The sequence below is a fragment of the Buteo buteo genome, chromosome 3, assembly GCF_964188355.1.
Source record: "Buteo buteo chromosome 3, bButBut1.hap1.1, whole genome shotgun sequence".
Lineage (NCBI taxonomy): Eukaryota > Metazoa > Chordata > Aves > Accipitriformes > Accipitridae > Buteo > Buteo buteo.
This window is the reverse complement of record NC_134173.1, coordinates 37130272-37146890: the sequence shown is the minus strand read 5'-3', so window position 1 is coordinate 37146890 and position 16619 is coordinate 37130272. Positions and strand designations below refer to the sequence as shown.

Here is a 16619-nt window from a genome sequence, read left to right as displayed (position 1 = left end):
TGCACAAAACTAAGGAATGTTATGATCTAAGAGCCCATTGTGTATTTGAAAGATGCTTGTATTGGTTTTATGTGGCAAGGTTTTGGTAGCGGGGGGGGGGGGGCGGTGGTGGGGTGGCTTCTGTAAGAAGCTGCTGGAAGCTTCCCCTGTGTTCGAGAGAGAGCGAGCCCATACCAGCCGGCTCTAAGACGGACCCACCGCCGGCCAAGGCCGAGCCAATCAGTGATAGTGGTAACGCCTCTGTGATAACATTTTTAAGAAAGAAAAAAAGTTGGGAGAGTGAGAAACAGCCGCCGGAGAGAGGAGTGAGAACATGTAAGAGAAACAACCCTGCAGACCCCAAGGTCAGTGGAGAAGGAGGGGCAGGAGATGCTCCAGGCGCCGGAGCGGAGATTCCCCTGCAGCCCGTGGGGAAGACTCTGGTGAGGCAGGCTGTCCCCCTGCAGCCCAGGGAGGTCCACGGTGGAGCAGATCTCCACCTGCAGCCCGGGGAGGACCCCACGCCAGAGCAGGTGGGTTCCCCAAGGAGGCTGTGACCCCGTGGGAACCCTGCGCTGGAGCAGGTTCCTGGCAGGACCTGCGGATCTGTGGAGAGAGGAGCCCACGGAGCAGGTTTTCTGGCAGGACTTGTGACCCCGTGGGGGACCCACGCTGGAGCAGTGTGTTCCTGAAGGACTGCAGCCCGTGGAAGGGACCCATGCTGGAGCAGTTCATGAAAAACTGCAGCCCATGGGAATGGCCCACGTTGGAGAAGTTCGTGGAGGACTGTCTCCCATGGGTGGGACCCCACGCTGGAGGGGGGAAAGAGTGGGATGAGCCCTCGCCCTGAGGAGGTGAAGCGGCAGAGAATAACCTGTGATGACCGTAAAACCCATCCCTGTCCCCCTTGTGCCGCTGGGGGGCCTTGGTGGAGAAATCCAGCAGTGAAGTTGTGCCTGTGAAGAAGGGAGGGGTGGGGGGAAGGTGTTCTGAGATTTTGTTTTATTTCTTATTACCTTACTGTGGCTGATTTGTAATAAATTGAGCTAATTTTCCCTAAGCTGAGTCTGGTTTGCCCGTGACGGTAATTAGTGAATGATCTCTCCTGTCCTTATCTCGACCCACAAACTTTATGTTATATATTTCTCTCCCCTGTCCAGCTGAGGATGGGGGAGTGATAGAACGGCTTTGGTGGGCACCTGGCGTCCAGCCAGGGTCAACCCATCACAATGCTGCAAGCTTCTACAATATCAGGTAATTAATCATGAAAAAAGACACAGGCAGCTGTAGTTTAGTCTTCCTTGATAGTACATTTCAATTAATCTTCACTCTGATTAGCACAAATTGGGAAACAATCTTCTGAAGTTTCCTGTTCCCACATGGTTCATATAATCACCTAAGCTCTACACTGACCAAAAGGTTTTCAGACGTCAGTGGCAAGATGGAAGTACACAGCCTGTTTCTCAGAAGTGCCAGTGCCAGCTGTCTCTCTCATGAGATACAGTACATTTTTCATGACTGATACTGCCTAAATATCATAATGCTACAGCATTTTGCATATACAAACTTCACAACACATTTTTAAGATGTTCCACTAAGCTACACATAAAACACATGCATAAACATTACACTTGCAAGACCCTGAGCCCCACTGCAACAATGATTTCCTATGTGCCCGTGTGAGCATTTTTCCTAATTATTTACTCTTATCACCAGCACCATACAGTATCAGGCACGGTCCAAGTGCATGATATTAAAGGTTGTTTATAAACATTTTCATCTATCATACTTACTTCAGTACCAAAATTGTATTTGCTACTACATAAAATGTTCCTAACGGAACAAGACTTCCATGTGGTAACAGTGCAAGACCATATTTATTGACAGTATGTAAATAGCTGTGTCACAGCTTGCTTAATCTGCCAGTGAAAATTGCTCATAAAGAGTCGCTCTGCACTAGAAGCAGACTTCAACTCTGTAAGAAAAATATTCTCAAAGCTATATACATCTAGAAATAAAAATGAAAGGCAGGAATAGTGACATGTTGCTTCTTGATTCAATGTTCAGTCAACATTAAGTTTTGTGTTGCAATAAACGAAGGAGGCTGTTTTATTAAGTCTTCTTTTGCAGATTACATCGTCTAAGGAGCTCATCAATTTTTATAAACTGTGCTTCTTTAAAATACTGTAGAATATTCCAAGTTTCTCAGTAGTACTCCTTGAAGCCAGAAAACTAGGTATTTCATGAATAAAGGCAGGAGGAGCAGTTATACAATGGTTAAAAACGTAATTTAAAAAGAGTTCAAGAGACATGCGAAGAAGAGGTGCGCAATTATTTCATGATCAGATCCACAATGATTTTTCTAACAACATTTTGCCAAAGATAGGAACAAGGGAACGAGACCAATAGCCTCGACCCTAGTCCTCTGATCCAGCTATTGGGAATGCTTATATTTGCTAAGCAAAGGAAAAGACACACACACACACACACACAATATAAAGAAAATCAAAGAGACTTAAATCATTCTTTTAATCTAATCCACGTTCACAGACCACCAAGGCACCTATGACCAGCGACAAGATGACCAAGAATCCTTAAAGAAGAACTAAACAGGCTTCAGCTGCCCCCAGGACTCGCAGTTTTGGCTCCCTCCCACGCAAGCTGCTAAGCCTACGCATCCGCCATCTCTGCCCAGAAGCTCCCCAAGCCCTCGCCGCTCCCTCCTGTGCGGGTCCAGCACCGCTCCCCAGCGGGCAGCCTCCTGCCTCCTCCCCGCAGAGCTGCTGGCTCCAAGGGCAAGCACAGCCCACGTCACCAGCAAGGGCTACGCCGGCAGCGTGCTCGCAACATACCACTGCAGCAGAGCGTTTATTCTAGGAGTTGCTTTCTTTTTTAAAACGTCATGGTGGCAGCTGCAGTCGGGGGACCCAATGACAGCTGTGAAGTTGAATTTCAGGAGACACCCACTTGTCTCTGCAACACAATCAACCTTCACTAAACCTCTGTGCTTACCTTAGCAGACCAGTCAGAAGAGTCCCAATATCTGTCTCGATTTTAACAGTCACTCCTAATCATCGCAGCTATGGGCTGGGCAAGGAAGGCATGGGGAACAGCACTGCAGGTCTGATGTTTGGAGCCAGTGGTGGTTTATGAGAGCCCACGTTCAGCAAAGGCAGGTGGCTAAAACTCCAACTGAGAGCAACGCAGAGCTCCACCAGCCTGCCCTGCCGCCCGTGGTGACCGCACACAAGTGCCTGGACCTTGCACCGGTCCTGTGACAGGATACGGCCACGTATAGGCATGCCAGCAAGAGAGGCCAAGAGAGGTTTCATGAGGACACAGTCACAAGAGACTCCTCAGCTCCAGCAAGTCTCTGTTGGAAGTGAACAAATTGTGAAAGGTAGGCGAGTTGGCCAATATTTGGCAGACTTTCATCGAAAGCAAAAGCCTGTCCCTGGCACAAGTTACCCGCCTGTGCTGAGCTTCAAGTTCCTGCTCCTCCCGTGGAAACAGAAGGTCTGCTACAATGTTTTTAGAAATTAAAAGCAAGTTTGGTTTTCTCTAGCCCCGTTCCTTGACAGACCAGTTTCTAGCAAAATTTTCCAAAACCATATGGTGTGAGACAGATGTCCATCACAGAGGGGAGGAGAAAGAAAAGCTATGGGGGTATGATGAATTCATCATGAGACACTGAAGCCAGCATCTTACAGTGAAAATTGCCTAGCTAGCACATTAATGAATTTTACACTTCATTTAGGCATATCTAAGTGAATTAACAGACGGATGACAATTTTGGGAACAAATAACTTTTTACTATGTTGAGATCACTTGTATAAGTACTTATATATCACATGATTTCAATACAAAAATATATAAAATAAAAAATTTCTGATGTGTCTTGCAACTAAACGGGTTTCACTCTGGATACCACTTAACCTTTGACTATAAAATATACCAAATATTGCTTGGAAGCTGCTACCTCAGTTACTCAGATTTTGCACAGTATAACAAACATATGGAATGAAAATGAGTTGAGCAAAAAGGTTGGTGAATCAACATACTGCATGTTTAAAGGCAATAGTGTGTATATTTCCAAGCTGTAGCCTTGAGAGGTTGAACTGAATCAATTACTCTAATGAATATTTCACTTGGTTTGATGCATTCATTAGACTTTTAGACGTAAGCTAAACCATCCCATGGTTATGTACACATAACAAGCTTAAAGACTTTTGTATGGCACTTTTTATCTTTACACAGATTAAAAGATGAGGGGACAATTTGCTGTTCCACAAGTTTTTCTACATTTCAACTTTCCTGCCCAAAGAAATTTATCTAGCATTATTTTCCTCTTTCTTTTGAAAACTACTTTTGACTTCATAATAGTTATTTGTTGGGCTCTTTTCTTTCCTAGCAAGTAGTTGGTGGGCTTTGGGAAGTCTGCAAATTGGTGGCAAACTCATCACAAGACCCAACATCATTTGTGGAGGAAAACAAAACACAGGCCTAGTGTTTGCCATATAAACCTTTCCCAGGAAGTCACAAATGCCAGGCTTCAAGGTCAGTACTCAGTGTGGAAAAAACTATGTTCATTTTATGGAGCACATAGATATTTCTTGGATCGATCCTGATTTAAGTTGGTAAGACAGCAGTTACCTATGCATATACGTGTGTGTACATGTCAATGTTATCGATCATGTTTTGAAGTTGGTCAGCCAACCTGCAACTTCAGGACTTTCTTTTCAAATATGCTAATTATATCCCTTAATGCCATAGACAGCACTCCTCTGGAAGCTTGATAACAGGCAGAGGTGTCTCACTATTAAAGCCAGAGATTTTCTGCAGGATGGCACTACGATTGATTACTACAGAGTATTTTTTATAGCATTCATATTCACTTTTTTCTCAGAATCATAAAAAACAAACAAAAAATCCCACACACCCACATTCCAAAGGACATTACCATCCCTCACCTCCACAGACCTACAAGTTGGCAGTATCTTCACTGAAGACCTAACTCACTGAAATGAAGACACCGGTCCATCACTGCCACGTTGGAGAACCAGGGGAGGAGCAGTTAAGCTGTCAGTGTGGTGTGTTTCATTCTACCACTGATGGATGCAGTAAAGAAGGATCTGAAGTGAAGTCTGCAGGAGGTTTACTACGCTGAGCACTTGCACTTTGGCCACACAATCAGACGTGGAAGAACACAGTAGTATTCTGCTGGTATCCTTAAGGGCACAGAAATCCCAGATTCAAAGGATAGGTCATTTTAAAGACTTCACATCACCCTGAAACATGCTTCCTGTCACATACCACTCCAACACATCTCCATCTCAATGTCGACCTTCCATTTCTCCTCAAGTTCCCTCCATTTTTCCTTCAGTGTAAGTTTTCTTCCACCTCTATGCCCTATTTCAGCAATCACCTCAAACTATACAAATATTCTTTGTGCCCTCTTGTGTTTCCACCCTACTTATTTTTCCCTCCAGTACTTTTCTTCACAGCTAGCAGCAGAGATGTAGTTTGAACTGTCCATTTCAGAAGGCAACATACCTGTTAGCACAGCTGAGACCTTAGCAAGACCAAAAGATGTGTGCCTCCTAGCCACCACTTCATGACCTCTAGCTGACCAGCTAGATGGCCATGAAGTTGGTGAACCACAGAAAGGGACCACATTGCTTATCAGTAACACAGTAAGCAGAAGAAATAGCCTTACATAGCGCATCCAGGCCATAGATGCCATATAGTGCATGCCTGACTCACATAAAATCAATGATCATGACCCTAGTGAGCCAAAGATTGTAAAATATATTATAGAAAAAGCAGCCTCTGCTTCCAAACAGCCAATTGAGAAAGACACGTTAGCAGACCGTAACAAACAGGTTTAAAAAGAAAGAGCAACAAAAAAAATGAAACATGACTGATTTAAGATGCTGAAGTCCTAACACAAGGTGTAATGGTAGCAAAAGTCAACTGCTCACAAGGACACAAGAGGTTCAAACTACATTGGAACAAGCCACAAAAGGGCTTCGAAAGCAGAGATACATTTTTTTTCACTTGGTGTAGTGGAACACAGGGATCCTGAGAGCATCACTTAAGCTAGAAAGCTGACAGACAAGTACAGATTTTCCTCAGTGGAAGAGCAGAAAAAAGAGCTTGCAATATAATAAGTATACTTCCAGTACCTCCACATTATTAATCTTCATCACCACTGCTGGCACTTTCTTCTCCTTCTCTATTTAGTATCATTTTCACTATGACCACCGTACTGCAATGGGTGACACATCTGATGCTGAGTATATCTAACCAAGAGATCTACAGATTGGCCCAGGGAAACTTTAAATGCAAGTCTTCCATTAGAAGACAGGTGTAATTTTTCAAAAATGCTATGCTGCAAAGAGTGCAAAAGCTGAAGGATTTAGTGTAGCATTCCTCCCTTTGAAGGAAAAACTCCGTCAGACTTGCTCACTTCTGTAATTAAGAACGTTATTTCCAATTCTGAGTAGAACGCGCAGCTCTGAGGCTTTCTTTGATCTTGTGTGATGACAATGAAGACCCATCAAGCTCTCTAAAGCCCATTGTTTTTTTATTCTTCAAAGAATGTTTTCCGCTCCCTTACATCTCTCTATGTGAGAAGGTGTTTATGTTGAGCTGCAAGATGCAACTAGAAAGCAAGTCAAGGTGTGATTGTTGGAACATGAAGTGGTTCCTCGCAGATGCTAATGTGTACAGGCACTCACTCAAAACCCGCCCCACTGCCAGCCAGCTCGCTGGGAGCTCAGAGACTGCAAACCTTCGAGACTTCAAGTCTCCAGTCCACACCCGTAATTCAGAGTTTCAGAGCAGCTCTCAGATCTTATTACTTTACACAAGAGTTGAAGATATTGAGCACAATGAACCCGAGAAGAAAACTAGCTTTGAATGCAACAGCTTTGGTTATCATTTCAAGGCTAACAAGTTCGAAGACAGCCTACTAAACTTCAAGGCTTTTTAGCCAAATGTAAAACAAATTTAGATTTTAATCATAGAAAGATTGTTAATTTAATGACTAGAAACTGTGTCCATATAAAACCAGCAACTGTGACTTGCCATACCAGAACCCAGTCTCATGGCTTTCTTACAGGAAACCAGAAGCATTTTGCTGGCATAGATGAAAAGCCTCTCCAGGAAGAGAGACTTAATTATTTAATAGAGCAAGCCGAAAGCCCTTTTATGAGAGTCTTCAGGACTCTCACTCCACATAACGTTCCTGAAAAAGAGCATACTTGCATCTTGGGCCGCTTGTACACCTAGCGGTTAAAGTTCATGGGGCTGATAAGGTCCCAGACCCTTCCTCCAGAACTGCTCGTGACTTTTATCCAATCCTCTAATGCAAAATGAGCACACAAGTCGTGTAACTAGGGCTATGAAAAATTAGTATAAATGGGGACAGACAAGTGCCCACCCCTGAAGCCTACCTAGAGGCTCTCACTTCTTATTTTCCACCCTCTTCTGACCATTTGAGCAGACACTCCCCTCCCTGCATAGTGCTTCAACTAAGGTGAGGGGGAGAGTGATGATCCTACCAAAACTAGCACGGGAGCTAGGGAGTGCTCTGAAGAAGATAGGAAACATGCACCAGGGGAACTCTGTCACATCCTGGGGACAAATTACTCACTAGTCTGCCTTCTCAAACCCTTCCTGGGCAAAACAGCAGGCATTTTCATTGCATTTTCTTTCCTAGGCCTGGGGGCAAAAAATGTTGCCCAATTTCTCCGCACCACGTCTGCATGGCATAGTAGCCTCGCACAAGTCACCACTTGTAATACTACTGCTGTCGATAACCAGAATTTCTTCAGGTGGCCATCCTCATGAAGTGCTGACTGCTCAGAGGATCAATCCCAAATCAGATGGAGCCTTTTATGCCTTTGTCCCAGCTGCAAATGCCCAGCACTGCCAGAACAGGTTGGTAAAAGCACAGGCATCAGGATCATCAGTTTTACATTAAACAAAATGCAAGTACGTAACAACTTCTGTCTCACTGGCACTGTAATTTAATGCTGCTGACACACATCATTGTAGCGGGCATTTATTACTTTGGCAAGAATTTGTATCAACATAAGATTAGGAATAAAGCAGGCTAATGCTTACAGGTCTGAACCTAGTCTTCACTGCAAACTCAAATGCATTTTGTGAGCACAAATATGCAGCAAGTATGCCTCATCTTTTCTAATAATGTACTCTCTGAAGGACAGCATATTTTTGAGATCATTGGTTTCCCACTACATCAAGCGGGTGATGTCTCAGTGGCGAGTCTTAAAAGTCCCAAACATATCAGAGGTAGAAAGGGAAATCAGTAATCCCATAACAATATAACCTTAATAGCATAACAATAATCCTTTTTTGTCCCTATAGAAATTGGGTACATTCATGGGAAAATAAGGTCAAAAGGTGAGCACTCAAAATTAAGTGATGCCAGAACTGGAGCTTTCGGTCTGTCTCAAACGTCTATCTCCTGCATGCTCTGCAATAATGTAGTCTTTAGCGATCTGAACAAGAAAGCCTTATCCTTGCTCCCCAAACTTCTGCCTTAATCAGGATCTAAAGAAGCTGCTGGTGCAAAGCTAATCAGCAAATAAAACACACACACATTGATATTTTCAAAGCAAATTCCAGCAGTCTGTAGTCAAAACGTAAGCAGCATAACCACAGTAAAAGGGCTGCTAGAGAAGGGAAACACGAGCAAGTTTCAAAGTTGCATGTTTAACACTGTACGTATCATTCGTATTTTATAACAGAAACCACATAACTATGAAAAACACTGCATAACTTAAAAATCATCATAATTTCTATACACAGTTGGACTGCTGCATGCAATCCTACCATATCCCACCCACTACCATAAATATTCATATTTGGAAGGACTGAGGGGAAGCAACATAAATACCCCTATGCGTAGTACTGAGTTTTCACACTGATCAGTTCAGCACATAGGCTACAGCGTGTGCATGGCTAACCTGCAAATTCTAACCATTTATCTCTCTTAAAGTAGTCGAGCTATTCTGAGTACTTACAGCTGCCCCATTTATATAATTCTGTATCTGTTTCATTAAAAACAAATTGAAATAGCTTTGAAATACTGATGTTGAGAAGAATTTTGAAGGCTCATTTTCTCTTTGGGTACTTAGAATATCATTATCTCTTGTGGTAAACTAGTACACTACATCAGGAAACAGTAGCTTATACTATTGTTTTGCACATCATCAATAAAGTGAGACCAAAACCCAGCCAAATTAGATGACTGATTTCTTTTTTAAAATTCTACTTTATAAGTTAGGGTAAAGAATTACCTATGTTCAGAAGTCTGTACTCATTCAGAATTTGGGATTTAAATTGACTTTTACAGATCTGAGAGTGCATAAAGTCTGAAAATTATCTTTCACATTTTGCACTAGTCACAAAATTTTTTTAGGTCTCTGTATACTTGTTTTTTCAACTCCCATAACTAGTGAAAGTGAGTTGGAGTAAAACCAGAGACTCCTTAAAGTCTTCCCAATGATATCATATATTAGAATATCTCATACCTCCCAACCCATGACATCCCTGCAGCCTTCCTGCAGCTGAAGTCTGAGTTAATGTTTGGCAGAACTTCCAGGTAACTTCCTCAAGTAAATAAAAATACAAGAGGAAAAAGTACCAAGCCAAACTCACTGGGGATATGATATGTGAGGTGGTCTGGAGATTAAAAAAAATAAAGCCTAAAATTTGTAGAAGCTGCTGACAGTGAAAAAGATGCATGCCTGCACTTGAGAAGTTCACTATGTCAAAAAAAGCCCCAAAAGAACAAAACCAAAAGGAAATGAAAAAAGCATGTGTCCAAAAGAAAGGGGCAACAAAATCTACACCTAACAGGTATTACTAGGCAGAGAACTCCAGAAAACAAAGGATGCATTCCAGGTGGTAGTACATCTTCGCTCACCTCATCAGCTTTCAAAGCCTGCCGGAGACAGATCTACAAAACTTGTGAAAAAAAACAGTAAAACTGTCATTGTTGTATACATTATTTGCATCTCACTACTACAAATCTCAGGGGAACTTACTCGTAACTACTCTAAAAACAAAATTATCCAGGCAAGATCCTTCCCAGCAGCAACACAAGCAGCAGTTCATACTTGCCAACTGTATTTCTTGCAGCGTGGATATAACTTTTTTTACAGATAAATAGATTTAATTTACATAGTCTTCAAGGCAGCCAGATAGAAAAACAGTATTGATTTCTTGTCTGACCTCCTGCAATTCAGCACTTCGATCTAGTGAGCTAAAAAGGCAGACGCCCCAACCTGTGGTTAAATACTGTAGTCTGCAGCACACAGCATTTCCTCAATGGAGGAGGAAAGCAGTTACGGCCGACCAGGGTCATGCCTTGGCAAAGACCAACCACCAAAATGCAGGCACCACTGGAGGTGGTCGCTGTCTGGGACACTGCCACCAGAGCAGACCTCACAGCAAGAAGCAGAGAGAAGGCACCTCTTCTTAAAAATGGTATCACCCCCAACTGAAAAGTGTAACCTCTTGGCAGGTGGGGTTAAGTATTTTGTGTTTAAAGGTACTGTGAAAGAAGACAGAGGACTTATCCTCCACATGCTCTGACCATCAGAAGAAAGAACCTGTGAAGAGCCTGCAGAGGCTGTACTCATGAGAACACTTGGGAACACTTCCCACGTTGTTTTGGGTTTTTGTTTTGCTAAACATTAATGAAACTCACTGTAGCTTACAACTGAGAAAATGAAGATAGAAACAAGGATAAGAAGATAGAACAAAGCTAAATATAGGTATAGTTACCTGATGCTTTAGATAACTGGTGAGTCATTTGAGTACTTGCACTAGAATTAAAGCGTTCGAAAATTAAAGGCTGCTGGTGCTCAGTCTATGAAAGAATGGAAGACTACATTACCTGCATATCCAGGTTACATCTCACAGATCCTTTCTTCCCCCCTCCTCCCCAAGATTACCTGTATTTTATGTTATAAGATAAATCCATTTTGTTCTTCATACAAAGTTCTTTAACACAAGGAGTACCATTCATTTGAAGAGACTCAGAATATTAAGCTAACACGATACAAAGCTATCATCATTCAGTACTCTTCTACATAAACACCTTCTGCTTCCCTTAACACTGAAATTTAAAACGTTGACTGTGACCAAAATAGGTGAGCGAGTGCAGTAGCTTGGCATAATCATAAGCAAATGTTCAAGAAAATGTGATCTAATACTTGTAATTTAAAATTATCTTGCAATCTGCCTAACAAAGTAAAGAAAACAAAGATATCATTCAAGTGAGTCAACATTTTCATTACAGGCTGCCTATCACAGTGAAAACTCAAGTGAATGAGCATTGCAAAAGAGCATGTTCTTGTAGAAATAAGTTATCAAGACGTAACTTGAAACAGTCACAATTAAGTGTGGTGTATATAGGTTTATTCATTTCTTTAAACCTGTTCTTATTAGAACACAGAAAGAGAAGACAGGCAACAAATAGAAAGCTCTACAGAGGACAAAACCCTACTGGAATAATCCACAGGTAACAGAAAACTTGATTTAGAATTGATGCAAATATATCAAGCTTGGATATCGGAATGATTACATTTTAATGTGAAGCAATTCTGGATAGAGATAACTTAAATCACACTGAAATGACTGACTAATTTTTGGCTGAGGTCATGTATCTTAGTTTTGCTTTGCTTAAGCAGTCCACCACAGAGTGCTTTTGATCAAATACTGTTTATATGACACATGAGAAAATATTTCACTCCTCTGAAAGTTTACAGCACCTAACCTAATATAAATTACAAATTGTGGCTGCAACAGGCAGCAGCAATAAAAAAGACAAAGTGAATCCTTTTTTTTTTTTTTTTTTTTTGAACTATACTAAACAGATCTATGCATAAATATGTCTCTTTCTGGAAAATACTTTATAGAACAGAAAAATATTTTGAAGATGTTGGCACATACAAATCAGAGAAGGCTGATTTAGGTTCCAGACCATGCATTTACCTAGCACAAGTATTTATACTTATCAAGTCTATTAAGAACCTTATTATTAAGAAGCTTGTTAATTGTTAGGGGTAACAACCTCTTCTTATGCCATGGTGCCATAGTAGGAGGACTTGTGGCCAATGGTGAAAAAATAAAATCAGCTATGAATGCATTCACTGAAAAATTATTTTTTATTCTGTCATGGTTTAACCCTAGCCAGCAACTAAGCCCCACACAGCCACTTGCTCACTCCCCTCCCCAGTGGAATGGAGGGAGAGAATTGGAAGAGTAAAAGTGAGAAAACTTGTGGGCTGAGATAAAGACAGTTTAATAAGTAAAGCAAAAGCTGCACACACAAGCAAAGCAAAACAAGGAATTCATTCACCACTTCCCATGGGCAGGCAGGTGTTCAGCCATCTCCAGGAAAGCAGGGCTCCGTCACGCCTAACAGTGACTTGGGAAGTCAAACACCCTCACTCCGAATGTCCCCCCCGCCTTCTTCTTCATCCCCCAGCTTAACATGCTGAGCATGACGTCCTATGGTCTGGAACACCCCTTGGGTCAGTGGGGGTCAGCTGTCCCAGCTGTGTCCCCTCCCAACCCCTTGTGCCCCCCCAGCCTCCTCGCTGGTGGGGTGGGGTGAGAAGCAGAAAAGGTCTTGACGCTGTGTAAGCACTGCTCAGCAGTAATGAAAACATCCCTGAATTATCAACACTGTTTTCAGCACAAATCCAAAACATAGCCTCATGCTAGCTACTGTGAAGAAAATTAACTCCATCCCAGCTAAAACCAGCACATTATTTGTACTCTTCAGACTTCAATAAATCAGAGAGCCTAATACTAGTTCCTTGGGAAAAAATAAATAGGGATTCTTTTCATCCAACACACACTGTAAGAAACAGGCCTGAGTGGAACCATTTAATTTTATCGCATAACAGGAAATTCTGGATCACCTACCATGATAACAACCATGACATTAGCCATGCTTATGGAAGGATAAGGGCTACCTTGAAAAACTACATTTGGTGCAATGATGCAACTTCTTGTAAGCTGGGAGACAGCCCCAGAACTGGCAACCAGAATGGTAAAATTTCAGGAGGACTGAGGTCCTCCACTGGAAGTCCACTTAAGGCTCACCATGTTGCACATAAAAAGAGCTGTTTCCCTCCATGAAGAGCTCTCTTCAGTGCAGAAAACATGCAGCCTCTGCCTTCTGAGTAGCTCAACGCCCCATATTGCTACTGGTCAACACTAACCAGGGTTAGGTGAAAAATCCACAGTAGGCATTTAATGGTCAAAAGGAGCAGTCAATTGATTAATGTGACTTACTGGCCCATTTCATATGTCAAGTCCCATATGCAATCGTATCCGGTAGACGCAACAGGAGGGTTATGCCACCTAATGCCTCAATTCTGTAAACTTTCCCCACTCGGACAGGGCCCCAAAAAACTTTGCGTTAAAGAAAAATTAGATTCAACACAGGAGTTAAATTCCTTTACAATAGGAATTCAATGTGATCAGAGCAGAGGAAACAATCTCTGTCCTGTATTACATGTTTTTGGAACATCCTTCTTCATAAATTTAAGTTAGTCTTCCTTTTAAAAATTTTACAAAGTCCAGTATTTGGTTGGTGGTGGATTTTATAGCTCTTTCAGGGAAGTAATAAAATCGCATACCTAGTATTTTGACAGTGTACTTCTGGCAATTAACGTAGCTGAAAATTTTATCGTCTCTGAAAATGTATCCACTAAAGAAACAGCAGGAACACCTAGTTTGTGTAAATATTAGGAGGTGGGAGTGGAAGATCTGTGCATCTCCTAGGAGAATAAACTTTACAATTGTCACAGCTGAAAGAAAAGCTTCCAAAAGAACAAAGCTTGCAACTCATCCTGAGTCATTTCTGCATATCAACATTGACTAGTAGCTGGGACGTTATCAAACTGTTGTTTTGGTTTGTTTGGGGGGTTTGTTTGTTTGGTCAGTTGTTTTTTTTAAAGAGTTTAACTACAAAAAACAATCAGGAGAATATGTAGAGGCAATCCACACACTCTGCCCCTCGAGTCATTTCCTCTAGAGAAACTGACTGCAGAAATTCAGGTCAACATGAGACAACGCAAAAAGCCACAAAACTCTTTTACATCTCTGCTTGGCTTCCAGCAGTGAGTGCCCAGAGCCACCTGGGAGACTAGGGACAGCTCCAGACAGGGATCACAAGGGTCACGACAACGAGTACTTCACTGGACACTGTACTCCAGTGTGAATGCAGCTCTCTTCTCCAGCTGGCAGCCATACAAAACATTTGACTCTGATCCCTGTACACTCACATATGTGCTCAAAGACTTTCCTTCCCATCACCATTTTCTTCACTGCCTCAGTTTGGAGAGGACTAGTGAAGGATGAGACCTGACTGCTTTTTTTATCTCAGTGAATGTCCGTCTCCTTCCTTTTACTAGGCTAGAACTTCAACATCACATGATGGAAAAGGGTAAGACCACAAGGTGATCCTCCTAGCAGTGTCGGGCACCTTAAGGTTTGAAGGCCACATACGATGCAGTCAAAATAGTGCTGGAAAAGACAATTTATTTCTCTTTGTACAGTTGATGACCTTCACATGACTACTTCTCTGAGAAAATATGAAGTACTGAATACAGGAACTCCAGCAAGGACCTAACTAAAGCCCAGAAATACCTGGAGAAGAAGCAAGAAATGGTGAATTGATGTTTACAAAAGTTTGTGTAAACTGAATAGAAGTCTGAGCCTTAAGATAAGCAGAGTTCCCTGGGTAGTTCCCTGGGTATGACTTCACGGCAAAGAGACTTTCTTGTAGTTTTAGGAGTGCAATTGTATATAGATATACACAGAGATATGATTGTCTTCATACTATTGACTGATGTCTCTCAGTACCACAGCAAACTTTGTGGTTCTCTTTTTCCCCCATCATCAACCTCAGATATAGTTCACCAATATCACAATAATATGGCTGAGTCTGAAATCCTCCAAGAAGTGTTAAATGAGCAGACACCAAACAAAAAACAGGAGATCACACTAGCAGTGAGAGAAAGATTCACCTTACAAGATCTTGTCCCTTCTCCTCTCTGTTTTTTGCAACTTTCCATTTCTTCACACGTTGACACCCCACCCCCCCCGGTCAGGAAGGGCCGCTAATTTCGGCTCATTCTTTACCTGTCAGAAATGCCCTGCCAGACTCTCTCGTCTCACCACTTCTCTCCCAAGCCCTCCACAGACCTGTATCCCTCTTCTTTTCCAACCTCTCTGCAAAACTAACCGCACTGAAGAGATGCAGCTCAGAGAGCCTCATCTCCCTCAACTGCTTTACTTCCATGTGCTGTCCAAGCCTGGCTCTGTCTCTCTAGCTTTGCCTCTCCTACAGTGCCTGCAATACTATCTCCTGAGCAAGCTTTGGTGTCCCTTCTTCCTTCTCATGACACCACTCACCCTTACAGGGATCTGCTCCCTCCCCTCCTGCCCCATCATGCCTGTTCCTCCTTCCCCAGGACTTCCCCTGTGTCCTGAGGCACCAACTGACCCTCTTGCCCCAGCCTCTCACTAACTCAAATCCCTTCATTAAGCAGCTTCCAAACACGGCTCAGCAGTGCTGCTGAGCAGCACAACAACTTCAGTCTCACCATCAGCCACCTTCTACCACCACTTTCCCTCTTCCAGGGCAACACCTTTGCTCTGCTGGCCTCCTGTCAACACCTCCTTCCTCACCATGCACAACTGCTTTGCTCCTGCTTGAGGGTCACTGAATAGGCATGTTGGATAATTTTGTGTTGGGTATATTAATGCATGCCTAAGGAACAGTAAGCCCCTTATTCTCACCTCAGGTGTAAGATTTTAGAACAATTTTGAAGACAAGAATAAAGAAGGACACATCAAAAAATGTGAACTGCAACATACATTTGCCAAAAGTGTATTGGGCTAGACTAGTCCAGTACCTTTCCTTAGCACTGATTTTTCTAGACAACAGCAGCACGTATATCTAATCTCTAGACTCTGCTACTCTAATCCTTATGAATTAGAGTAGCAGAAATGGAAGGAACAGTAGCAGCATAAAGTGCAAGTTCAGTAATCAAAAACTCTGCTAAAAAAGCAATCATCAGCTGGAAACAAGAAAAGAATAAAGACCATGTGCACGTCAGTCTCGACTATGAACTGCTGTTATGAAACTATATGCAATGAGGGTTTTGGGCAAAGACTATCGCAGGAAGATAAAAACATATTATGGATTACAAACTTTCAGTAAGCTGGAGATGTACAACCATTTCCTCTGAGAAACAGAGATAAAAGAACAGCAGGACATTTAAACCAGTTGAAGAAAGAAAACCACCAAAAATTTTAAGCCACATTTTCAACTACTCAAATACCTTCAGCAGAGATACTTCAGCAAACAATCAAGATGAGAGCATGTACCTTTCAGAGGTGCACACTCAGTAAAAGCTATATTGTCAAGAAAATGTAGTTTACTTACCAACATTACTCCTTTGAATCAGCAGGGACACAACTGTTCAAAATACGGGTTGGAGGGAATAACTGTTCGAGGAACAAGATTTCTACAGCTCACAGAAAACACACATCAAGCCTATCACATGTAACACATAACA

General features: G+C 42.3%; 1 protein-coding gene across 1 annotated transcript in view; it reads right to left on the bottom strand.

Moving 5' to 3' along the window:
• Positions 1 to 16619, bottom strand: part of FAM110B (family with sequence similarity 110 member B) — a 117256-nt gene that overhangs the window by 62313 nt on the left and 38324 nt on the right. The window lies entirely within an intron of this gene.